We start from the raw sequence: 18,241 nt of genomic DNA, 5'->3' as shown, positions 1-18,241 counted from the left end.
GAGGGATGTGGAAATGAGAAGAATCACTTTCCAGGATGTGAATCCACCTGCATATGTTGATAGACAGCAAGCTGTCCATGCACCAAATGTGCAAGAAATGGTACCACCAAGTACTCCCACATGTTTACAATCAAGGGTAGATGATGGATCATCTATTGGTGGAAATGATGAGCCAAATGTGGCTGATATGCAAGTGGGACATCAAGCTGAAATGCCCTTAAGAAGATCATCTAGAGTGTCTAGACCGCATGATAGGTTTGTTCCAAGGGTAGACTATGTGAAGCTTACTGATTGTGGGGAGCCTTCTTGCTACAGAGAGGGTATGATGCGCGAGGATCAATGCAAGTGGGAGTATGCTACATGGAAAGAAAGCATTGCCATGTAAATGGGTCTACAAAATGAAGGTCACATGTGATGATGTGCCTAGGTACAAGGCCCGTTTGGTTGCTACAGGGTTCAAGTAAGAGAAGGGTGTAGAGTTTGATGAGATAATCTCTCCGGTTGTGAAGATGACCACACTTAGATGCATGCTTGGACTAGTGGTAGCAGAAGATATGGAGCTTATGTAGATGGATGTCAAGACGGCTTTCTTGCATGGGGATCTGCATGAGGAAATTTACATGGTGCAGCCGGAAGGCTTTGAAGAAAAGGGCAAAGAGCATTTAGTTTACAAGCTGAAGAAGAGTCTCCATGGTCTTAAGTAAGCGCCTAGAGAATGGTATTAGAAGTTTGATGCTTTCATTCGGTCCCAGGGTTGTAGAAGGAGTGAAATTGATCACTGCCTCTACACTAAAAGAGCTAAGGATAATAGCCTAATAATTCTGGCACTATCTGTGGATGATATGCTATTGGCTAGCAAGAATACTTATGAGCTAGTTGCATTAAAGGCCAAGTTACATGAGGCCTTTGATATGAAGGATTTAGGACTTGCAGGTCATATTCTTGGTATGTGCATCATGCGTGATCGGAGTAGGAAACTCCTTTGGCTTTCATAGAAGGAGTATGTTACAAAAGTATTGCAGCATTTCAATATGGAGGGGAGAAAGGCAGTGAGTACTCCATTGCCTCCATATGTGAAACTGATTCATACAGATAGTCCCAAATCAGATGAGGAGAGGGCCATGATGGCTAAGGTTCCTTATGAATCAATGGTTGGGAGTCTTATGTATGCTATGATAGTTACTAGACTAGACATTGCATTTGCAGTGGGAGTTGTTAGCCAGTATATGGCTAATCCAAGAAAGAGGCATTGGGAGGCAGTTAAGTGCATCATGAGGTACATGAAGGGTACTAAGGAGATGTGCATTTGCTTTGGTAGAGGAGACATGGGTGTACTTGGGTACACAGATTCAGACTATCAGGGCATGTGGATAGTAGGAGATCCATTTTTGGTTATGTGTTCACCTTTACAGGTGGTGTAGTGTCATGGATGTCTCGTGCACAGAAGTGCGTTGCTTTGTCTACCATAGAGGCTGAGTATGTTGTAGCCATAAAGGGTTGCAAGGAGGCTATATGGCATGATCAGCTAGTGGGAGATTTGGGGATTCATATAGGTGTACCGACATTACATAGTGATTCCATGAGTGCTATTCAGCTAGCACGGAATCCGGTCTTTCATGCAAGGACCAAACACATTGAGGTCAGGTACCATTTCATCAAGGAGGTACTAGAGGACAAGCACATAGAGCTTGTCAAGGTTCATATAGATGATAACCTTGCAGATATGCTGACAAAGAGTCTACCTAGTCAGCAGTTTGAGTATTGTCGTGTATTGATGGGCATTCAATAGTATGCTCACTGGTTGTTTTCCCTTAAAGGCACATTGTCCTTCAAGTGGGAGGTTGTGGAGGTTAAAGGTCACTATGCCTTTACCCCGGTTATGTACAATACTCAAACACGTATATCAATGAATGTAAAAGAAGATAAGGGTGTTTTGCACCTACCAAAACTTGCGTGGCTCTCTGTTTCTCTCTCTCCCTCTTCCGTTCTTGCTTCCGTTAAGAGCACTCTCACTTTCTTCTAAATTCCTCTCTCTCATTTACACTCTAAGTCCTTTCTCTTTCATTATTCTCTTATTTTCCTTAATTCCCCCTAATTTCCCCTATTCTCCCCTATCTTCCCCTAATTTTCCCTGCCTTCCCCTAATCTACCCTATTTTTTCCTAATTCTTTTCCCCTTTTTTGCTCTAATTCCCCCCTTTTTTCCCCCCAATATTTCCCATTTTTCCCTTATTTCCCTAAATTTTATATTTTTCCCTTTGTTCCCCCTTTTCTTCCCTATTCCTTCCAAAAGTCTATTTTCCCCCAAATTTTCCCCTAATTTTTCCTATTTTACCCTACGTTTTCTAATTTCCCCCCTTTTTTCCTAATCTCCCCTAACCTTCCCTAGTTTCCCTTATTTTCCCTAATACTCCCCCCCCCACTAATTTTCCCTACTTTCCCACTATTCTCCCCTATGTTCCCCTAACTTTCCCTATCTTCCACTAATTTCCACTATTTTTCCCTAAATCCCCCCTTATTCCCTCTTTTTTCCCCCCTATTTTTTTCGGTTTTTATTTCCCCTATTTTTATTATTACCACTACTTCTACCTACGTTCCCCCTATTTCCCCTTCTTTCCTCTTAAAACCTATATACACTAACCCACCCTAAAACCACTAAAACCTCCTTAACTAGTCCTAAACCCCCTATAAATAAACTCCGTAAAATTAATTATGTTTATCTCTATTAACTAGACCTTAAACTTACTCGACCTCTAGCCCTCCATCTCCTAGACCCCCGACCCTCTCCCTTCCTATCACCGACCTATGAAATCCCTCCCCTATAAATTACCCCCTCCTCTCACCTAGCTACTCCCGCTTTATTCTCTGCACTCCCCTACTATTCACTCAGCTCCTACCTCCCTTCACCTGCCTTATCACTGTGCTACCTTCATACCTCGTCTCAGTCCTCTGCTTTGAGCCTTTACCCTACGACTGCCTGTCACCTTCCCAACACACCGGTCGTCATGCCCCACAGTCCTCATTATTGCAAATCAAGCGACTGTTGCCTCCAGACTCAGCTTCACATGCTGAACTCCCGCACTAGGCCGCAGGTACTGCTATAGTTTCGTCTTTCGCACCCTCTTCAAACCCACTGACATCTTCCCATCGGGGCTGACATTCTCGCATGCATGCTCTACCTCCTTGTCTCGACTACTAAACCAAGCTCGTCGCATCCACAGCCACCACTCTCTCAAATTCTTTGGTATTTGGAACATGGACTCTCAGGTTCATGTACTTCCATTCGTTCTTACATTATGTTCATTGAAACCCCCTCCCTTGATTCCTTTTCTTTCATTATGTTTTATAAAATCCCCCCTTCCTTTTTATTTTTTAATTGTTCAAATCTTACGGTTTTTTAACCTATTACTCCCTAGCCTCTTTAACTTCCCCCCTTCCCCTTCTTTAATCTTTTATCTTATTCCCTTGTGAAATTATACTTTCTTTACTACCCTACCCCCTTTAAAATCCCCTTCCCTTTCTCTCAGTATGTTTTCTTTGGAACTCCCCTCCCTCTTTATTTTTGATTAATTGCTCAAATTTTAAGGTTTTTTACTCTCTAACCTATTTAATCTAAACTTCCCCCCTTCCCCTCCTTTAATCCTTTATCTTATTCTCCTGTTAATTTGTACTTTCTTTTTTACCCCCTCCTCCTTTGAACTCCTAAAACTTAATCTATTACTTCTTCTTTTTTCTCCTCGAACTTCCTCTCCCCCCTTACATTTATGCTCTAATTCCTTTCTTTTTCATTATTCTCCCCCCTTTAATGTTTTTTCCTCCACTGTCAATTTCGTTGCATAATCCTTCACATTAGTTTCCTTCCAATTTTTTCACAATTTCTTTCCAAAAATTTGCATAAATTTACCCTATTTATTAAATTCTCCCCTTCTCCACCTCTTACACCTACATTCATTCATCTTATCTACCTACATAACCATTTATCTACTATCTTCACCCCAACTATTTATTACACTCAAAAGTGCAATGTTAAAAATTTGCTTTATCAGTCTTGAGCATGTGCAACTATCTTTTATTATGATCCCGATAACAAGGGAGGGGTGTCTATGACACCTATCTTCCCAACTAAGTTAAAACATGGTTCTTATCATTTTTCTTATTGGATGGTGGCAGGTAGGTAGACTCCCCTCTTCAATAAAAGTGATGCTACCATCCACTTATCAAAGCTCTACCACTCACATTCCCTGTTTTGAAAAAAAAAATTCATCCTTTAATGATACTACTTCATTTTTTGCAGATGTTTATTGCAAAGTTTATCTATTAAACATTTCTCTTTCCTACTCCAAATTTATCTACTCTTCACTACGGAAAGCAGTGTTGTTAATGTCTACTACACACACACGCTTTCCCCTGCAACTTTGGTCGGTTGCACATAGGACCTTTAAGTCATCAAGGCCATTATTTGGCTTTTTGACTCCCTGATCTAACTTGGTTTTCCTCTTTTCTATAAACGTTCTCCTAATCCTTTTCTTGTCCTTTGCAGAAATATGCATGGAACATCACAATCCAATCAATATCTCTCAACAACCCACACCGACTCTTACTCTCGCCTCCCTAACATTACATTTAATCATCATGCCCTTTGCCTTTTTGACTCCTTTCATTGATCTTATGAGCAACATTATTTTTTCCACTTACCTTTTAAATTTTCACCTTTTTAAAGGAAAGATGAAACTCGATCGATTGTTAGAATTGCCCACTTTCCTCTCCTTGCTTGTTATTACTACTACTAAGACCTCAACTTATCCTATTTGCTTCCACATATTTGCTTCCACACTAATAAGTTCTGACCTACCTTTACTCAAGCACATATATCCCATCCCTTAAATTTTGCACTTCTCAATACTTATTAACCTCTTCGAGTAGATAGTAGGTCATCACACTAGGTGATAACCTACGGTCTCACACTAGGTGATAACCTACGGTCTCACCTAGTGTGTTGCATCCTATTGGGGCAAAGGTGGGTACACACACACACACACACACACTTACTATTGCTTTCCAACTTTGCATTCAATTTACTTTTTAGCCCTTTCCCCCTATTTATTTCCATGATTAATCCCCCCCTCTTCCTTTCCCTTCCTTCCCCCTATGCCCTCTCTATTTTTTCCTAGTTTTTCCCTTCCCCCCCCCCCTTTTTTCCTTACCCCACCCCCTCTTTTTTTCCCATTCTTTTTTCTAAATTCCTCTCTCTCATTTACACTCTAAGTCCTTTCTCTTTCATTATTCTCCTATTTCCCTTAATTCCCCCTAATTTCCCCTATTCTCCCCTATCTTCCCCTAATTTTCCCTACCTTTCCCTAATCTCCCCTATTTTTTCCTAATTGTTTTCCCCTTTTTTGCCCTAATTCCCCCCTTTTTTCCCCCAAATATTTCCCATTTTTCCCTTATTTCCCTAATTTTTCTAATTTTCCCTTCGTTCCCCCTTTTTTTTCCTTATTCCTTCCATAAATCTATTTTCCCCCAAATTTTCCCCTAATTTTCCCTATTTTACCCTACGCTTTCTAATTTCCCCCCTTTTTTCCTAATCTCCCCTAACCTTCCCTAGTTTCCACTATTTTCCCTAATTCTTTCACCCCCTAATTTTCCCTAATTTCCCCCTATTCTCCCCTATCTTCCCCTAACTTTCCCTATCTTCCCCTAATTTCCACTATTTCCCCCTAAATCCCCCCTTATTCCCCCTTTTTCCCCCCCTATTTTTTCTGATTTTTTATTTCCCCTATTTTTATTATTTCCACTACTTCTACCTATGTTCCCCCTATTTCCCCTTATTTCCTCTTAAAACCTATATACACTAACCCACCCTAAAACCTCCTTAATAGTCCTAAACCCCTTGTAAATAAACTCCGTAAAATTAATTATGTTTATCTCTATTAACTAGACCTTAAACTTACCTGCCTCTAGCCCTCCATCTCGACTCCCAACCCTTTGCCTTCCTATCACCAACCTATGAAATCTCTCCCCTATAAATTACCCCCTCCTCTCACCTAGCTACTCCCACTTTACTCTCTGCAGTCCCCTACTACTCTCGCATGCACGCTCTACCTTGTCTGCTACGCCAAGCTCGTTCACATCCACTAACAGCTTGCCATCAGGGCTGACATTCTCGCATGCACACTCTACCTTGTCTGCTACACCAAGCTCTTTCACATCCACAGCCACCACTCTCTCAAGTTCCTCGGTATTTGGAACATGGACTCTCGGGTTCATGTACTTCCATTCTTTCTTACATTATGTTCATTGAAACCCCCTCCCTTGATTCCTTTTCTTTCATTATGTTTTATAAAATCCCCCCTTCCTTTTTATTTTTAATCACTCAAATCTTACGGGTTTTAAACCTATTACTCCCTAGCCTGTTTAATCTAACTTCCCCCCTTCCCCTTCTTTAACCTTTTATCTTATTCCCCTATCAATTTATACTTTCTTTACCACCCTACCCCCTTTAAAATCCCCTTCCCTTTCTCTCAGTATGTTTTCTTTGAAACTCCCCTCCCTCTTTATTTTTGATTAATTTTAAGGTTTTTTACTCTCTAACCTATTAAATCTAAACTTCCCGCCTTCCCCTCGTTTAATCCTTTATCTTATTCTCTTGTTAATTTGTACATTCTTTTTTACCCCCTCCTCCTTTGAACTCCTAAAATATAATCTATTACTTCTTCTTCTTTTTTCTCGTCTAAATTCCTCTCCCCCCTTACATTTATGCTCTAATTCCTTTCTTTTACATTATTCTCCCCCCTTAAATGTTTTTTCCTCCACTTAAAATTTCGTTGCATAATCCTTCACATTAATTTCCTTGCAATTTTTTCACAATTTCTTTCCAAAATTTTGCGTAAATTTACCCTACTTATTAAATTCTCCCCTTCTCCACCTTTTACAACTACATTCATTCATCTTTTCTACCTATATAACCATTTATCTACTATCTTCACCCCAACTATTTATTACGCTCAAAAGAGCAATTTCAAAATTTTGCTTTATAAGTCTTTAGTGTGTGCAACTATTTTTTATTATGATCCCGATAACAAGGGAGGGGTGTCTATGACACCTATCTTCCCAACTAAGTTAAAACATGGTTCTTATCATTTTTCTTATTGGATGGTGGCAGCTAGGCAAACTCCCCTCTTCAATAAAAGTGATGCTGCCATCGACTTATCAAAGCTCTACCACTCACTTTTACTGTTTTGGCAAAAATTGTTCATCCTTTAATGATACTACTTCATTTTTTTCGGATGTTTATTCCAAAGTTTATCTATTTAACATGTCTCTTTCCTACTCCAAATTTGTCTACTCTTCACTATAAAAAGGGGTGTTGTTAATGTCTACTACACACACACGCTTTCCCCTACAACTTTGGTTGGTTGCACATAGGACCTTTAAGTCATCAAGGCTGTTATTTGGCTTTTTGACTCCCTGATCTAACTTGGTTTTCCAATTTTCTATAAACGTTCTTCTAATCCTTTTCTTGTCCTTGCAAAAATATTCATGGGACGTCACAATGCAATCCATATCTCTCAACAACCCACACCGACTCTTACTTCCACCTCCCTAACATTACATTCAAGTCATCATGGCCTTCGCCTTTTTGACTCCTTTCATTGCTCTTATGAGCAACATTATTTTTTCCACTTACCTTTTAAATTTTCACCTTTTTAAAGAACTCTTGAAACCCGAACAATTGTTAGAATTGCCCAGTTTCCTCTTCTTGCTTGTTATTAGTACTACTAAGACCTCAACTTATTCTATTTGCTTCCACACTACTTAGTTCTGACCTACCTTACTCAAGCACATATTTCCCATCCCTTAAATTTTGCACTTCTTAATACTGCTTAACATCTTCAGTTAGACAGTAGGTCATCACTCTAGGTGGTGACTTACTAGCTCACCTAGTGTGTTGTATCCTACTGGGGCAAAGGTGGGTACACACACACACACAAACACACACACACACACTTACTATCCCTTTCCCACTTTACATTCAATTTACTTTTAAGCCCTTTCCCCCTATTTATTTCCATGATTAATCCCCCCCTCTTCCTTTCCCTTCCTTCCCCCTACCCCCTCTTTATTTTTTCTAGTTTTTTCCTTCCCCACCCCCCCCTTTTTTCCTTACCCCCCGCCCCCCCCACTTTTTTTTCCCTTCTTTTTTCTAAATTGCTCTCTCTCATTTACACTCTAAGTCCTTTCTCTTTCATTATTCTTCTAATTCCCTTAATTCCCCCTAATTCCCCCTATTCTCCCTTATCTTTCCCTAATTTTCCATACCTTTCCCTAATCTCCCCTATTTTTTCCTAATTCTTTCCCCCCTTTTTGCCCTAATTCCCTCCTTTTTTCCCCCAAATATTTCCTATTTTTCCCTTATTTCCCTATTTTCCCTTTGTTCCCCCTTTTTTTTCCTTATTCCTTCCAAAAATCTATTTTCCCGCAAATTTTCCCTTAATTTCCCCTATTTTCCCTACATTTTTTAATTTCCCATCTTTTTTCCTAACCTCCCCTAACCTTCCCTAGTTTCCCTTATTTTCCCTAATATTTCCCCCCCCCCTAATTTTCCTTAATTTCCCCCTATTCTTCCCTATCTTCCCCTAACTTTCCCTATCTTCCCCTAATTTCTAGTATTCCCCCCTAAATCCCCCTTTTTCCCCCCCTATTTTTTCTGGTTTTTTATTTCCCCTATTTTTATTATTTCCACTACTTCTACCTACGTTCCTCCTATTTCCCCTTATTTCCTCTTAAAACCTATATACACTAACCCACCCTAAAACCCCCCTAACTAGTCCTAAACCTCTTGTAAATAAACTCCCTAAAACTAATTATGTTTATCTCTATTAGCTAGACCTTAAACTTACTCGACCTCTAGCCCTCCATCTCCTCAACCCCCGACCCTCTGCCTTCCTATCACATTCACTCAATTCTTGCCTCCCTTCACCTGCCTTATCACTATGTTGCTGCCTTCATACCTCCTCTCAGTCCTCTACTCTGAGCCTCTACCCTATGACTGCCCATCGCCTTCCCAACACATCGATCGCCATGGCTCGCAGTCCTCATTCCTGTAAATCAAGCGGCTGCCTCTAGACTCCCATTCACGTGCTAAACTCCCGCACCGGGCCACACCTACTGCCACAGTTTCATCTTTTGCACCCTCTTCGAATCCACTGACAGCTTCCCATTGGGGCTGACATTCTCACATGCACGCTCTACCTCAACTTCTACGCCAAGCTTGTTCGCATCCACAGCCACCACTCTCTCAAATTCCTCGATATTTGGAACAGGGACTCTCAGGTTGATGTACTTCCATTCTTTCTTACATTATGTTCATTGAAACCCCCTCCCTCGATTCCTTTTCTTTCATTATGTTTTATAAAATCCCCCCTTCCTTTTTATTTTTGAATCACTCAAATCTTACGGTTTTTTAACCTATTACTCCCTAGCCTATTTAATCTAACTTCCCCCCTTCCCCTTCTTTAATCTTTTATCTTATTCCCCTATCAATTTTACTACCTTGCCCCCTTTAAAATCCCCTTCCCTTTCTCTCAATATGTTTTCTTTGAAACTCCCCTCCCTCTTTATTTTTGATTAATTGCTCAAATTTAAGGTCTAACCTATTAAATCTAAACTTCCCCCCTTCCCCTCCTTTAATCCTTTATCTTATTCTCTTGTTAATTTGTACTTTCCTTTTGCCCCCCTCCTCCTTTGAACTCCTAAAACATAATCTATTACTTCTTCTTCTTTTTTCTCCTCTAAATTCCTCTCCCCCCTTACATTTATGCTCTAATTCCTTTCTTTTACATTATTCTCCCCCCTTAAATGTTTTTTCCTCCACTTAAAATTTCGTTGCATAATCCTTCACATTAATTTCCTTGCAATTTTTTCACAATTTCTTTCCAAAATTTTGCATAAATTTACCCTACTTATTAAATTCTCCCCTTCTCCACCTTTCACAACTACATTCATTCATCTTTTCTACCTACATAACCATTTATCTACTATCTTCACCCCAACTATTTATTATGCTCAAAAGAGCAATGTCAAAAATTTACTTTATAAGTCTTTAGCATGTGCAACTATTTTTTATTATGATCCCGATAACCAGGGAGGGGTGTCTATGACACCTATCTTCCCAACTAAGTTAAAACATGGTTCTTATCATTTTTCTTATTAGATGGTGGCAGCTAGGCAGACTCCCCTCTTCAATAAAAGTGATGATGCCATCGACTTATCAAAGCTCTACCACTCACATTTATTGTTTTGGCAAAAATTGTTCATCCTTTAATGATACTACTTCATTTTTTGCCGATGTTTAGTGCAAAGTTTATCTATTTAACATGTCTCTTTCCTACTCCAAATTTGTCTACTCTTCACTACAGAAAGGGGTGTTGTTAATGTCTACTACACACACACGCTTTCCCCTGCAACTTTGGTTGGTTGCACATATGACCTTCAAGTCATCAAGGCTGTTATTTGGCTTTTTGACTCCCTGATCTAACTTGGTTTTCCTCTTTTCTATAAACGTTCTTCTAATCCTTTTCTTGTCCTTGCAGAAGTATTCATGGGACATCACAATGCAATCCATATCTCTCAACAACCCACACTGACTCTTACTTCCACCTCCCTAACATTATGTTCAAGTCATCATGGCCTTCGCCTTTTTGACTCCTTTCATTGCTCTTATGAGCAACATTATTTTTTCCACTTACCTTTTAAATTTTCACCTTTTTAAAGGACTCTTGAAACGTGAACAATTGTTAGAATTGCCCACTTTCCTCTCCTTGCTTGTTATTACTACTACTAAGACCTCAACTTATTCTATTTGCTTCCACACTACTAAGTTCTGACCTACCTTACTCAACCACATATTTCCCATCCCTTAAATTTTGCACTTCTCAACACTGCTTAACATCTTCAGGTAGACAGTAGGTCATCACACTAGGTGATGACTTACTAGCTCACCTAGTGTGTTGTATCCTACTGGGGCAAAGGTGGGTACACACACACACACACACACACACACACACACACACTTACTATCCCTTTCCCACTTTACATTCAATTTACTTTTAAGCCCTCTCCCCCTATTTATTTCCATGATTAATCCCCCCCTCTTCCTTTCCCTTCCTTCCCCTACGCCCTCTCTATTTTTTCCTTTCCCACCCCCTGCCTTTTTTCCTTTACCCCCCCCCCCCCCCCCGCTTTTTTTCCCTTCTTTTTTCTAAATTGCTCTCTCCCATTTACACTCTAAGTCCTTTCTCTTTCATTATTCTTCTATTTCCCTTAATTCCCCCTAATTTCCCCTATTCTCCCCTATCTTCCCCTAATTTTCCCTACCTTCCCCTAATCTCCCCTATTTTTTCCTAATTCTTTTCCCCTTTTTTGCCCTAATTCCCTCCTTTTTTCCCCCCAAATATTTCCTATTTTTCCCTTATTTCCCTATTTTCCCTTTGTTCCCCCTTTTTTTTCCTTATTCCTTCCAAAAATCTATTTTCCCGCAAATTCTCCCCTAATTTCCCCTATTTTACCCTACATTTTTTAATTTCCCCCCTTTTTTCCTAACCTCCCCTAACCTTCCCTAGTTTCCCTTATTTTCCCTAATACTTCCCCCCCCCCTAATTTTCTTTAATTTCCCCCTATTCTTCCCTATCTTCCCTTAACTTTCCCTATCTTCCCATAATTTCCAGTATTTCTCCCTAAATCCCCCTTTTTCCCCCCCATTTTTTCTGGTTTTTTATTTCCCCTATTTTTATTATTTCCACTACTTCTACCTACGTTCCTCCTATTTCCCCTTATTTCCTCTTAAAACCTATATACACTAACCCACCCTAAAACCTCCTTAACTAGTCCTAAACCCCTTGTAAATAAACTCCCTAAAATTAATTATGTTTATCTCTATTAACTAGACCTTAAACTTACCCGACCTCTAGCCCTCCATCTCCTCGACCCTCGACCCTCTACCTTCCTATCACTGACCTCTGAAATCCCTCCCCTATAAATTACCCCCTCCTCTCACCTAGCTACTCCCACTTTACTCTCTGCGGTCCCCTACTATGCACTCAACTCTTGCCTCCCTTCACCTGCCTTATCACTGTGCTGCTGCCTTCGTACCTCCTCTCAGTCCTCTGCTCTAAGCCTCTACCCTATGAGTGCCCGTCGCCTTCCCAACACACCGACTACCGTGCCTCGGAGTCCTCATTCCTGCAAATCAAGCGGCTGCCTCCAGACTCCCATTCATGCACTAAACTCTCGCACCGGGACGCACGTACTGCCACAGTTTCATCTTCCGCACCCTCTTCAAATCCACTGACAGCTTCCCATCGGGGCTGACATTCTCGCATGCACGCTCTACCTTGACTGCTATGCCAAGCTTGTTCGCATACACAGCCACCACTCTCTCATATTCCTCGGTATTTGGAACATGGACTCTCAGGTTCATGTACTTCCATTCTTTCTTACATTATGTTCATTGAAACCCCCTCCCTCGATTCCTTTTCTTTCATTATGTTTTATAATATCCCCCCTTCCTTTTTATTTTTTAATCAATCAAATCTTATGGTTTTTTAACCTATTACTCCCTAGCCTATTTAATCTAACTTCCCCCCTTCCCCTTCTTTAATCTTTTATCTTATTCCCCTATCAATTTATACTTTCTTTACTACCCTACCCCCTTTAAAATCCCCTTCCCTTTCTCTCAGTATGTTTTCTTTGAAACTCCCCTCCCTCTTTATTTTTGATTAATTACTCAAATTTTAAGGTTTTTTACTTTCTAACCTATTAAATCTAAACTTCCCCCCTTTCCCTCCTTTAATCCTTTATCTTATTCTCTTGTTAGATTATACTTTCTTTTTTACCCCCTCCTCCTTTGAACTCCTAAAACCTAATCTATTACTTCTTCTTCTTTTTTCTCCTCTAAATTCCTCTCCCCCCTTACATTTACGCTCTAATTCCTTTCCTTTACATTATTCTCCCCCCTTAAATATTTTTTCCTCCACTTTAAATTTCGTTGCATAATGCTTCACATTAATTTCCTTGCAATTTTTTCACAATTTCTTTCCAAAATTCTGCATAAATTTACCCTATTTATTAAATTCTTCCCTTCTCCACCTTTGACAACTACATTCATTCATCTTTTCTACCTATATAACCATTTATCTACTATTCTCCTATTTCCCTTAATTCCCCCTAATTTCCCCTATTCTCCCCTATCTTCCCCTAGTTTTCCCTACATTCCCCTAATCTCCCCTAATTTTTCCTAATTCTTTCCCCCTTTTTTGCCTTAATTCCCTCCTTTTTCCCCCCAAATATTTCCTATTTTTCCCTTATTTCCCTATTTTCCCTTTGTTCCCCCTTTTTTTTCCTTATTCCTTCCAAAAATCTATTTTCCTCCAAATTTTCCCCTAATTTCCCCTATTGTACTCTAATTTCCCCCCTTTTTTCCTAACCTTCCCTAGTTTCCCTTATTTTCCCTAATACTTCCCCCCCCCTAATTTTCGCTAATTTTCCCCTATTGTCCCCTATCTTCCCCTAACTTTCCCTATCTTCCCCTAATTTCCACTATTTCCCCCTAAATCCCCCCTTATTCCCCCTATTTCCCCTATTTTTTTTATTTCCACTACTTCTACCTACGTTCCCCCTATTTCCCCTTATTTCCTCTTAAAACCTCCTTAACTAGTTCTAAACCCCTTGTAAATAAACTCCCTAAAATTAATTATGTTTATCTCTATTAACTAGACCTTAAACTTACCCAACCTCTAGCCCTCCACCATCTCCTCGACCCTCGACCCTCTGCGTTCCTATCACTGACCTATGAAATCCCTCCCCTATAAATTACCCCCTCCTCTCACCTAGCTACTCCCACTTTACTCTCTGCGGTCCCTTACTATTCAGTCAGCTCCTACCTCCCTTCACCTGCACTGTGCTGCCTTCGTAACGCCTCTCAGTCCTTTGCTCTGAGCCTCTACCCTACGACTGCCTGTCACCTTTCGAACACACCGATCCCCTTGCCCCGCAATCCTCATTACTGTAAATCAAGCGGCTGCTGCCTCCAAACTCCCCTTCATGCGCTGAACTCCCGCACTAAGCCGCATGTACTGCTATAGTTTCGTCTTCTGCAACCTCTTCAAACCCACTGACAGCTTCCCATTAGGGTTGACATTCTCACACACATGCTCTACCTCCCCGTCTCGATTGCTACACCAAGCTCGTTCGCATCCACAAGCACCACTCTCGCAAATTCCTCGGTATTTGGAACATGGACTCTCAGGTTCATGTACTTCCATTCTTTCCTACATTGTGTTCATTGAAACCCCCTCCCTCGATCCCTTTTCTTTCATTATGTTTTATAAAATCCCTCCTTTCTTTTTATTTTTGAATTGCTCAAATCTTACGGTTTTTTAACCTATTACTCCCTAGCCTATTTAATCTAACTTCCCCCCTTCCCCTTCTTTAATCTTTTATCTTATTCCCCTGTCAATTTATACTTTCTTTACTACCCTACCCCCTTTAAAATCCCCTTCCCTTTCTCTCAGTATGTTTTCTTTGAAACTCCCTTCCCTCTTTATTTTTGATCAATTGCTCAAATTTTAAGGTTTTTTACTCTCTAACCTATTTAATCTAAACTTCCCCCCTTCCCCTCCTTTAATCCTTTATCTTATCCTCCTAATTTTAAGGTTTTTTACTCTCTAACCTATTTAATCTAAACTTCCCCCCTTCCCCTCCTTTAATCCTTTATCTTATTCTCCTGTTAATTTGTACTTTCTTTTTTACTTTCTCCTCCTTTGAACTCCTAAAACTTAATCTATTACTTCTTCTTCTTTTTTCTCCTCTAACTTCCTCTCCCCCCTTACATTTACGCTCTAATTCCTTTCTTTTTCATTATTCTCCCCCCTTAAATGTTTTTTCCTCAACTTTAAATTTCGTTGCATAATCCTTCACATTAGTTTCCTTCCAAAATTTTCACAATTTCTTTCCAAAATTTTGCATAAATTTACCCTATTTATTCAATTCTCCCCTTCTACACCTCTGACACCTACATTCATTCATCTTTTCTACCTAGATACATAGCCATTGATCTACTATCTTCACCCCAACTATTTATTATGCTCAAAAGTGCAATGTCAAAAATTTGCTTTATAAGTCTTGAGCATGTGCAACTATTTTTTATTGTGATCCCGATAACAAGGGAGGGGTGTCTATGACACCTATCTTCGCAACTAAGTTAAAACATGGTTCTTATCATTTTTCCTATTGGATGGTGGCAGGTAGGCAGACTCCCCTCTTCAATAAAAGTGATGCTGCCATCGCTCTACTGCTCACATTTCCTGTTTTGGAAAAAATTGTTCATCTCCTACTCTAAATTTGTCTACTCTTCACTACAAAAAGGGGTGTTGTTATTGTATACTACACACACACGCTTTCCCCTGCAACTTTGGTTGGTTGCACATAGGACCTTTAAGTCATCAAGGCTGTTATTCGGCTTTTTGACTCCCTGATCTAGCTTGGTTTTCCTCTTTTCTATAAACGTTCTTCTAATACTTTTCTTGTCATTGCAGAAATATTCGTGGGAATGTCATAATCCAATCCATATCTCTCAACAACCCACACCGACTCTTACTCCCGCCTGCCTAACATTACATTTAAGTCACCATGGCCTTCGCCTTTTTGACTCCTTTCATTGCTCTTATGAGCAACATTATTTTTTCCACTTACCTTTTAAATTTTCACCTTTTTAAAGGACTCTTGAAACCTGAACAATTGTTAGAATTGCCCACTTTCCTCTCCTTGCTTGTTATTACTACTACTAAGACCTCAACTTATTCTATTTGCTTCCACACTACTAAGTTCTGACCTACCTTTACTCAAGCACATATTTCCCATCCCTTAAATTTTGCACTTCTCAATACTTCTTAACCTCTTTGGGTAGATAGTAGGTCATCACACTAGGCGATGACCTACTATCTCACCTAGTGTGTTGCATCCTACTGGGGCAAAGGTGGGTACACACACACACTATCCTTTTCCCACTTTACATTCAATTTACTTTTTAGCCCTTTCCCCCTATTTATTTCCATGATTAATCCCCCCCTCTTCCTTTCCTTTCCTTCCTCCTACCCCCTCTCTATTTTTTCCTAGTTTTTTCCTTTCCCACCCCCCCCCTTCGCTTTTTTCCTTACCCCCCCCTCCTTTTTTTCCCCTTCTTTTTTCTAAATTCCTCTCTCTCATTTACACTCTAATTCCTTTCTCTTTCATTATTCTCCTATTTCCCTTAATTCCCCCTAATTTCCCTATTCCCCCCTATCTTCCCCTAATTTTCCCTACCTGCCCCTAATCTCCCCTATTTTTTCCTAATCCTTTCCCCCTTTTTTGCCCTAATTCCCCCCCTATTTTTCCCTTATTTCCCTAATTTTTCTATTTTTCCCTTCGTTCCCTCTTTTTTTTCCTTATTCCTTCCAAAAATATAGTTTCCCCCAAAATCTCCCCTAATTTTCCCTATTTTACCCTACGTTTTCTAATTTCCCCCCTTTTTTCCTAATCTCCCCTAACCTTCCCTAGTTTTCCTATTTTACGTAATTCTTCCCTCCCCTAATTTCCCCTAATTTCCCCCTATTCTCCCCTATCTTCCCCTAATTTCCACTATTTCCCCATAAATCCCCCCTTATTCCCCCCTTATATTTCTGGTTTTTTATTTCCCCTATTTTTATTATTTCCACTAATTCTACCTACATTCCCCCTATTTCCCCTTATTTCCTCTTAAAACCTATATACACTAACCCGCCCTAAAACCTCCTTAACTAGTCCTAAACCCCTTATTCTTAAACTTACCCGACCTCTAGCCCTCCATCGCGCCGAGACTCTCAACCCTCTGCCTTCCTATCACCAACCTATGAAATCCCTCCCCTATAAATTGCCCCCTCCTCTCACCTAGCTACTGCCACTTTACTCTCTGCGCTCCCCTACTATTCACTCAGCTCTTGCCTCCCTTCACCTGCCTTATCACTGTGCTACTTTCGTAATGCTTCTCAATCCTTTGTTCTAAGCCTCTACCCTACGATTGCCCGTCGCCTTCCCAACACACCGATCGTCGTGCCCCGCAATCCTCATTACTACAAATCAAGCAGCTGCCTCCAAACTCCCCTTCGCTCGCTGAACTCCCGCACCAGGCGGCACGTACTGCTACAATTTCATCTTCCGCACCCTCTTCAAACCCACTGATAGCTTCCCATCGGGGCTGACGTTCTCGCATGCATGCTCTACCTCCCTGTCTCGACTGCTACGCCAAGCTTGTTCGCATCCACAACCACCACTCTCTCAAATTCCTCGGTATTTGGAACATGGACTCTCAGGTTCATGTACTTCCATTCTTTCTTACATTATGTTCATTGAAACCCCCTCCATCGATTCCTTTTCTTTCATTATGTTTTATAAAATCCCCCGTTCCTTTCTATTTTTTAATTGCTCAAATCTTACGGTTTTTAAACTTATTACTCCCTAGCTTGTGTAATCTGACTTTTCCCCTTCCCCTTCTTTAATCTTTTATCTTATTCCCTTGTCAATTTATACTTTCTTTACTACCCTACCCCCTTTAAAATCCCCTTCGCTTTCTCTCAGTATGTTTTTTTTGAAACTCCCCTCCCTCTTTATTTTTGATTAATTGCTCAAATTTTAAGGTTTTTTACTCTCTAACCTATTTAATCTAAACTTCCCCCCTTCCCCTCCTTTAATCCTTTATCTTATTGTCCTTTTAATTTGTACTTTCTTTTTTACCCCCTCCTCCTTTTAGCTCCTAAAACTTAATCTATTACTTCTTTTTTCTCCTCTAAATTCGTCTCCCCCCTTACATTTACGCTATAATTCCTTTCTTTTTCATTATTCTCCCCCTTAAATGTTTTTTCTCCACTTTAAATTTCGTTGCATAATCCTTCACATTAATTTCCTTGCAATTTTTTCACAATTTCTTTCCAAAATTTTGCATAAATTTACCCTATTTATTGAATTCTCCCCTTCTCCACCTTTGACACCTACATTCATTCATCTTTTCTACCTACATAACCATTTATCTACTATCTTCACCCCAACTATTTATTATGCTCAAAAGAGCAATGTCAAAAATTTGCTTTATAAGTCTTTAGCGTGTGCAACTATTTTTTATTGTGATCCTGATAACAAGGGAGGGGTTTCTATGACACCTGTCTTCCCAACAA

This window comes from Dipteris shenzhenensis, chromosome 30 (genome assembly GCF_047967505.1).
Source record: "Dipteris shenzhenensis isolate YYH24624 ecotype China chromosome 30, Dip_SZ_1.0, whole genome shotgun sequence".
Taxonomy (NCBI): Eukaryota; Viridiplantae; Streptophyta; class Polypodiopsida; order Gleicheniales; family Dipteridaceae; genus Dipteris; species Dipteris shenzhenensis.
This window is presented reverse-complemented; position numbering follows the sequence as displayed.